The sequence below is a fragment of the Bos indicus x Bos taurus genome, chromosome 14 (assembly GCF_003369695.1).
Source record: "Bos indicus x Bos taurus breed Angus x Brahman F1 hybrid chromosome 14, Bos_hybrid_MaternalHap_v2.0, whole genome shotgun sequence".
NCBI lineage: Eukaryota > Metazoa > Chordata > Mammalia > Artiodactyla > Bovidae > Bos > Bos indicus x Bos taurus.
In genome coordinates, this window is record NC_040089.1 from 1,489,061 (window position 1) to 1,497,349 (window position 8,289).

An 8,289-nucleotide genomic window follows, 5' to 3' on the forward strand; every position below is an offset into this window, starting at 1 on the left:
TTCATGTCCATAAGGGACCGTGAACCTCAATCAGAGTACCATTCCTAACTACAGGGATATTAAGCAAGATAGGAGTCACCTCCCCTGTCTGCAAATTAAGAACACAGTTCCAAAATAATAATGCCCTCCCTACTTCCCACCCCCTTCATTCCCCGTAGAAAACACAACCTATTTTGGGCACCACGATAATAAAAATATTACAAAACAAAACCAGACCTAAACAGCCTCAAGACCCGGCAGGAAAAGTAGGGAGACAAGCATCCATCAGAAATGCTGCAGACCCGGGGTCCCGTATTCCATCTCCAAACCCAAGAAAGTGACGGCCAATTCAACCCGAAACGAAGGACCTGAAGCAAAATCAGCCGAGAACGCAAAGGGGAGGGAGTGCTATGTGCCAGGTGGAGGTTCCTGTACCCAGGGCCGAGGCTGCTAGATGGACTGGGGCACCCCATGGGCGCCGGGTGCTTTGGGGTTCTGCGGTGTGAGTGGCGCCAGCAGGATCCCGCATCCTTGTTCTAGGGCCCAGGGCCAAATCCCAGAATCTGCCAACACTGCTCTCAGGCCGACTCCGGGCCTCTGCACAGCCCCCACCTCCCGTTCCTTGCCCAACCTGCCAGAAGCGTCAACACTCCCCGTGTCTTGCCCAGAGCTCCGGACACCTATCTCCTCCACAAGCCCCTGACTTCACTCTCCACCCGTCGTCTTGTTCTGGGCTACAACTGTCGTGTGCTGCTAGAAACGTCTCCGTGCTCCATGTCCTTCCCAGGCGTCCCCAACGTTCCCCGGGGGCATCCCATGTGCCGGCAGACCTTCTGGAACCCTCAGTCCCCGTGCTCAGCGAAGACCTTCTGGAATCTTCCCTGACACGCGCGTCCTGCCAAGAACCGTGGAACTTCCCCGCCCCCGTGTCCCAGCCAGACCGTGGAATTTCCTTTCCACTGCCTCTCGACCCCACCCTCGTCTTGTCCAAACCTTCTGGCACCTTCCCGGACACGACCTCCAAGGGGTTCCACAGGCTATAGGTAGTGCGACCGCCGCGGGTGTGTGAGGACAGGCCTCCCAGGCTCGGCACCCACCCTCCACCCGGAAGCTGAGCGGCGTCTCCCAACGGGCTTTGCGCGGCTTCCAGAAGGTTTCTCCGCGCTCGGAGCGCCCCCAGGGGCACTCTTCGTCAGAGCGCCTCGCGAAGGTCGATGCCTGAAAGTGTTAGAGGACACGGAGCGGGGAGATGGTTCCAGGAGGTCTGGGCAGGAGCAGGGGTGGCGGGGCAGGTTCATGCCGTGACATACCCCAGCTTCACAAGTCTCCATGACTGACAGTACTAGCGTTCCTTCTCTGTTAGAGTGAAACTGAGGGAGAATCTATTACTTGAGAGTTAACCAGCAAATCCCCAAATTCTTGGTACCTAGTCCTAAACTAATTACTCAGAAGAGAGGCCCCAGTGCATATTGGATAACAGTAAAGTCTAAAGGATTGTGAGGTGATCACAAGTTAAAAGTGCAGGGAAAGGAGCGGAAAAGGTGCTTAGTGAAAATATATCACATCACAGGCATCTAGCAGAAGAGAGAAAAGGGTGAAATTTTTCTCAAGTTCCATTCAAGAGGTTGTTGCTGCTGCTAAGTTGCTTCAGTCGTGTCTGACTCTGTGCGACCCCATAGATGGCAGCCCACCAGGCTCCCCCATCCCTGGGATTCTCTAGGCAAGAACACTGGAGTTGGTTGCCATTTCCTTCTCCAATGCATGAAAGTGAAAAGTGAAAGTGAAGTTGCTCAGTCGTGTTCAAGAGGTTAGGAAAAGAATAGATTATCCACCCAAAGAAATGACAAAGGAAATATAAAGAGAAGTTGGTTATATAGGAGGGAATCATAGTATGGTAAAACAGAAAAAGAGTCACCAAATAAGAAAAATAAAATTCTCAAAACCGATATCAGAAATGGAATGGGAGGCATCGATTAGCCCTTTCCCTGAGTTTATTATTTATTTGATGAAAAGTCAAATGTTATAAATGTGATAAATGTCACAATCTTGATGAAATGACTAAAACCTGAAAAACACTGTGAACTTTAACTGACTCAGTGAGATCAGGAGACTAAAATATCCTGAATCTTTCTGAAAAACCTACGAACCAGGTTTTCTATTGAAATTAAATCCTTAAGACAGTAAGGATACACCAAGTTTATGAATGCTGATTCCCAACAGAGTGAAGATTAACCTACAAGTTAAATGAAATTCAGTCCACATCTCAGCTGGTGGTGTGGGCACGTGTGTGCACATGTGTATTTTGTGTGTGTGTGTGTGTGTTGTGTGTCTGGGTGTTTGTGGATGTGCATGAAGTTGATTTCAAATGTTTATGAAAATGAAAAGGGCTAGAAGTAGCAAATGCAATCTACTATGAGAAGGAAAATGCTGGAGGACTTGCTCTCTCAACTGCCAAGAGCATTTATGCCTTCTCCTTTATTAAGAGAGTGTGGTGTTGGGCTAAGGGTGGAAAAATAGACCAATAGAGAAGAAAAGCAAAGTCAGAAAGCATGAATGTTCAGTTACAGGCTTTCTGATGCAGGGAGGAAGGGAGGGAGAGAGTGATGACAGGAGAGAGAAAAAGAAGACCTTTGAAGGAGACAACTGTTTTCAGGAATTGGTTCTTATAGTTGTAGGCTCTGGTAGGTTTAGAATCTGTCGGGCAGGCTGGCAGAAATTCAGCAAAGAGCTCTCTTGCAGCCTTGAGCCTGAATTCCACAAGGCTGAAGGCTTGAAACTCAGGCAGGGGTCTGTGCCATAGTCTTCCAAGGAGAATTTCTTCTACCCTGGAGATTCTGGACCTTTACTCTTTAGACTTCCAACTGATTAGATGAGGCCCACCCACTTTATGGAGGATAATTGGCTTTACTCAAAGTCTCTTGATGAAAGAGCTCATCACATTGAAAAATCTCTTCATAGCAAGATCTAGATTGGTGTTTGGCCAAGAATTTGAACACCATAGCTTAGGTAAATTGACACACAAAATCACCCATCACTCTAGATATTTCAAAGAAAAGGTCTCCTACGTTATTTGGCCTTTTGTGCCTGGCTGCTTCACTTGGTGTCATATTTCAAGTTTCCTCCATGTTGTAACATGTGTCGTTACCTTGTTTATTTGTGTGTCTAAATAAATTTACTGAGATATTAATTTATATACCATGGGATTCACTCATTTAATGTGCACAGGTCAATAATTTTTGTTATATTCACGGCTATGCCAACCATCGCTATAGTCCAATAATGACTTAACCTTGAACTGAAACCCCATAGCCATTCACGGTTATCCCTTTACACTGCCCAGCCTCACCCCACCCCCAGCACTAGGCAACCACAAGTGTACTTTCTGTCCCCTATTCTGAACATTTTCTGTCAATGGAATTGTATAACCCTGGCTTTTTTAGCTTGTTGCAGTGCTTTCCAGCTTCATCTGTGTTGTGGTGTTTCAGCATTTCCTTTTCCTTGCTTAATAATATTTCATTGTGTCATTACACCTCATTTTGTTTATCTGTTCATCAGCTGATAGACTTTTGGATTGTTTTCACCTTTGGTCATTACAGATAATACTGCTGTCAGCATCTACATAAATATCTTTCTGTGGAGCTACGTTTTTACCTCTCCTGGGAAAATGCCTAGTAGAGGAGTTGTGGGTCCTACCACCACTCTCTAACCATTGGAAGAACTGTCAGGCTGCTCCCAAAGTGGCTTCACCATTTTGCATCCCCACCAGCAGTGCATGAGGGCTCTGGTTTCACCACATCCTCAGCAGTACTTGTTATTTTCTGATTTTTTATGATTCTAGCCCTCCCAGTGAGTGTGCAGTAGCATTTCATTGTGGTTTGATTTGCATTTTGCTGATGGCTCATGAAGTGGCACATCTTTTCACATGTGTGTTGGTCATCTGTGAGTGCATCTTCCTTGGAGACATATCCATTCAAATGCTTTGCCCAATTAAAAATTGTTGTCTTTTTATGATCGAGTTTTGAGCATTCTTTTTTTAAAACTTTTTCTTTTAATTGGAGGTTGATTACTTTACAATATTGTGCTGGTTTCTGCCACACATCTACGTGAATCAGTCACAGGTATACATGTGTCCCGTCCCTCTTGTCCCTCCTCCCCATTTCCCATCACATCCCACCCCTCTAGGTTGTCACAGAGCACTGGGTTGAGCTCCCTGGGTTGAGCTGCCTGTGTCCAACAGCAAATTCCCACTGGCTATCTATTTTATACATAGTAATGTATATGTTTCCATGCTACTCTCAACTCGTCCCACCCTCCTTCCCACACTGTGTCCACAAGTCTGTTCTCGATATCTGCGTCTCCACTGCTGCCCTGTGAATAGATCCATCAGTGCCATCTTTCTAGATTCCGCACACCGATGTCAGTATATAGTACTTGTCTTTCTCTTTCTGACTTACCTCACTCTGTACAATAGGTTCTATGTTCATCCAACTCATTAGGACTGACTCAAATGTATCCTTTTTTATAGCTGAGTACTATCCCACTGTATATGTACCACTATTTCTGTATTCATTCATCTGTTGATGAACATCTAAGTTGCTTCCATGTTCTAGCTATTATAAAAAGTGCTGCAATGAACGTTTGGGTGTATATGTCTCTCTCAATTATGGTTTTCTCAGGGTATATGCCCAGTAGTGGGATTGTTGGCTCATAGAGTAGTTCTTTTCTAATTTTTAAAGGAATCTCTGTACTGTTCTCCACAGTGGCTGTATCAATTTACATTCCCACTAACAGTGCAAGAGAGTTCCATTTTCTCCACACCCTCTCTAGCATTTTTGTTTGTAGATTTTTTAATGATGGCTATTTTGACCCATGTGAGGTTTTTACCTCTTTGTAGTTTTGATTTGCGTTTCTCTAATAGTTGAGCATCTTTTCATGTGTTTGTTGGCCATCTGTACATCTTCTTTGGAGAAATGTCTATTTAGGTCTTCCACCCATTTGTTTGATTGGGTTGTTTGTTTTTCTTGTATTGAGATGCATGAGCTACTTGTATATTTTGGAGATTAATCCTTTGTCAATTGTTTTATTTGCAATTATTTTCTCCCATCCTAAGGGCTGTCTTCTGATCTTGCTTATTTTTTTCCTTTGCTGTGAAAAACCTTTTAAGTTTAATGAAGTCCTATTTGTTTATTTTTGCTTCCATTTTCATTAATCTAGGAGGTGAGTCAAACAGGATCTTGCAGTGATGTATATCAAAGTATATACAGCCTATGTTTTCCTCTAAAAGCTTTATGCCTTCTAGCATGAGCATGCTGTACATATTCAGAAAGCAAGCATCTAATCAGACATATGATTTGCAAACACTTCCTCCTCGTCTGTGGATTGTCTTTTCACTCTCTTGGACGTGTCCTCTGAAGACCGAACTTTATTAAATTTTGATGAAATCCAAATTATCGAGTTTTTCTTTAGGAGCTCATGCCCTTGCTGTAATGTTTAAGGATCTTTTGCCAAATCCAGGGTCGTGAAGAATAATTTTTATGTATTGTTCTAAGGGTTTTACAATTTTAACTCTTATGATTAAATCTCTCGGGCATTTGAGTTGGTTTTTGTATATGGTCTGGGTGAGGTAAAGGCCCAATTTCGTTTTTTCCCAAGTGGCTATAAAGTTGTCTAAACAACATTCCTTGAAAAATAAATGGTCCATATTGGAGGGTCTTGGCACCTTTGTAAAAATTCAAGTGACCACAGACACATCATTTCATTTCTGGACGCTCAGTTCAAGTCCATTAGTCTGTCTGTCCTTGTGCCAGTACCATCCAGTCTTGAATGATACAGCTTTGCAGTAAGCTTAGAAATCGACAAACATGAGTCCTTCTACCATGTTGTTTTTTAAAAGAATACACTGGCTATCTAGGTTCCTGCCTTTCCATGTGAATTTTAGAATCAACTTGGCACTTTCTACAAAGAAGCAGCTGGAATTTCATAGAGATTACATCAAATCTAGAGACTGACATGAGGAATATTGTCATCGTAGTGATCTATCTCTTCTGATCCATGGATGCAGAATGCTTTAAAACTCTAAATATCTCCTTTCATTTCTTCAATGGCCCTTTGTGGTTTTCTAAGTACAGATCTTCAACATCTGTTGCTTAACGAATTCCTCCCTGTTTCACTCTTTTTGACAGTCTTGTAGATGGAATAGATTTCTTTATTTTATGTTCAGATTTGTCACTACAAGTGAAGAGAAATATGATTGATTACCGCCTGTGCAGCCTTAGCAAGTTGCATGACTGGAGGCCCCAGCTGCTCCCATCAAGTGGAGAGCAGCGGGGTTGAAGGGAAGACAGGAGTCAGTGTCTGCAAAGTGCTCAGAGGTGTCTGCAGCATGCAGCACATGCTATTTATCAGGAAGTAGGTCAGAAGCTATCCTCTGACTAGGGGAGCCACTGGCATCACATGCTTTGCAGGAGGCGGTGGTGGGGCGGGGCGGGGGACGATGAGAGGCACATTTCTTACTTAGTACTTTGAGTCTCTTGGCTGCACTGGATTCTGAGCTCCATATCAAAGCCAGGTGGGCATCAGGTCACCAGTCTCTAAAAGAGTGCATTGGTCACCCTCTTTGAAACCTACTCCAAGGCGGACAGAGTGGTGGCCACAGGGCTGAGGTCCCCAGAGGGTGTCCATGTTGCCTCATCTGCCATGCCCGGCCAGTGTCTCAGTGAGGACAGGCACTTCTGCGTCCCAAGATGGGGAGGTCACTTTGTGGGGAACTGTGAGGACACCCTGTCCTTCTCCTGTACCAAGGCCAGTGCCTGGCCTGGACTGTTCTGGAACACCAGGGCCCCTCGTGCTCATCTGGCTCCCTGTGATTAGGGTTCACTCCTTCCCCAGTAGAGGGCTGCTGATTCGTGGGTGTCTTTCCCTCCTCCCACAGAGATCAGTCTGGGTCCTTCTGGAATCTTCCGTGATGACTAGGCAAGCCCCAGCCAGGCGCACCACCTCAGCAGAGACCAGGTCAGTCCTGCCCACAGCTGTGTCTTCAACCTGATGGTATCTGCCATGGGGCATTTTGGTCAGGGTTGCAGGGGCTTGTGTTGGGTGAGGCGTGCTGCCCCATGTCCTGCGGGGTGTGAGCACTTGCTTTCCAGGCAGATCTGGGCTTTGGTGCTGGCTGCTGTCCCAGATCTCAGGGGAAGGAGGCCTGAGGGGTGAGGCCTGAAGGGGAGGATTCGGGGTGATGGCTGTGTGGCAGGTGTTGGAAGGAGGGCCGTGAGTGTTGTATCCCTGAGCTCCAGACCCATGATGAGGGCCACCTGGAGCCTCCACCCAGTGTGAGAAGCTGAAGGTGCACCTAAAGGGTTCCAGGGATGGAGGCGCTGAGGCCAGTGGCCATCTCTGTTGCTTGAGACTTTGCTACCAGTGATCCCTGCCTATCCTCCCAGCACAGCGCCCTTGAGCGTGGTGTGGGCGGTGTCAGGACTCTCCTTGTGCGTGTGTGTGGGGTGCTGCCAGCCTTCAGGGAGAAGTGTAATCGTGTGGGCAGCATCCTTTTTGCTGGGACCTGGGGAGCCTGGATGCCTCTCTTTCAGCTGCTGAGGCACAGATGGAATGCTGGACTCAGCCTCTAGATTCACCAAATTCCAGATTTGGTCCTAGCTGTCCTTCAGCCTGTCTTCCTGGGGACAGCTTCCCCAGGACTGTTCCTCCTCATGCTCCCTGACCTCTGACCCTCCACACACAGGAAGCCTCTCCCCTGCTAGGCACTGTGGGCAAGGCTGGGTGGAGCTCAGGCCCTGTGGTCCCGGGGACAAGGGTTCCAATACCCTCTGTCTTGTGGAGTAGCCTGAATCCTCAGACAAAGACCCTCGTTTTCTGGGCTCCCCTATGCCGATGGACAAGTTGGAATGGCGACAGCGCCTCACTCACAGCGACTGGATGGGACTAATACAAAATACAGAGCAGGTCCCAGGGAAGTGCCCCCGCCTGCTAGCAGTTGATGTGTTATTGCCACACTACCAAGACTATGCTGTTGTTTTTCCTTGTCCCTGCAGAGTAAGGAAAATCCAGAGCACCTGAAGGAGTCCCACTGCTTTTCCAGGCTCACACGCTTTTCACTGCTCTTCCAAGGTCATCACTGAAAGGGAGATTCAGGTGCCAGGGTCTTCCCAGCAGTGAAGTGTGTGGCTGCAAGGAGGCAGGGCCATACTTGCAGGCATCCACCGTGGTCCAGGAGTACCTGGTGCTGGGTATAAAAGGGGCGTGGCACGTGCTGAGCATTCAGAGGGGCTGGTTATGAGAGCTGAGGCAGAATAC

General features: G+C 46.8%; 1 protein-coding gene across 1 annotated transcript in view; it reads right to left on the reverse strand.

Annotated features, from left to right (window-relative positions):
• The window catches only part of GML (glycosylphosphatidylinositol anchored molecule like), a 28,261-nt gene extending 27,150 nt beyond the window's left edge, over positions 1 to 1,111 (reverse strand). The window contains exon 1 of the mRNA XM_027560686.1: positions 973 to 1,111. The gene's annotated coding sequence lies outside the window, so the exon portion shown is untranslated. The remainder of the gene's footprint in view (positions 1 to 972) is intronic.
• Between the last annotated feature and the right edge of the window lie 7,178 nt (positions 1,112 to 8,289).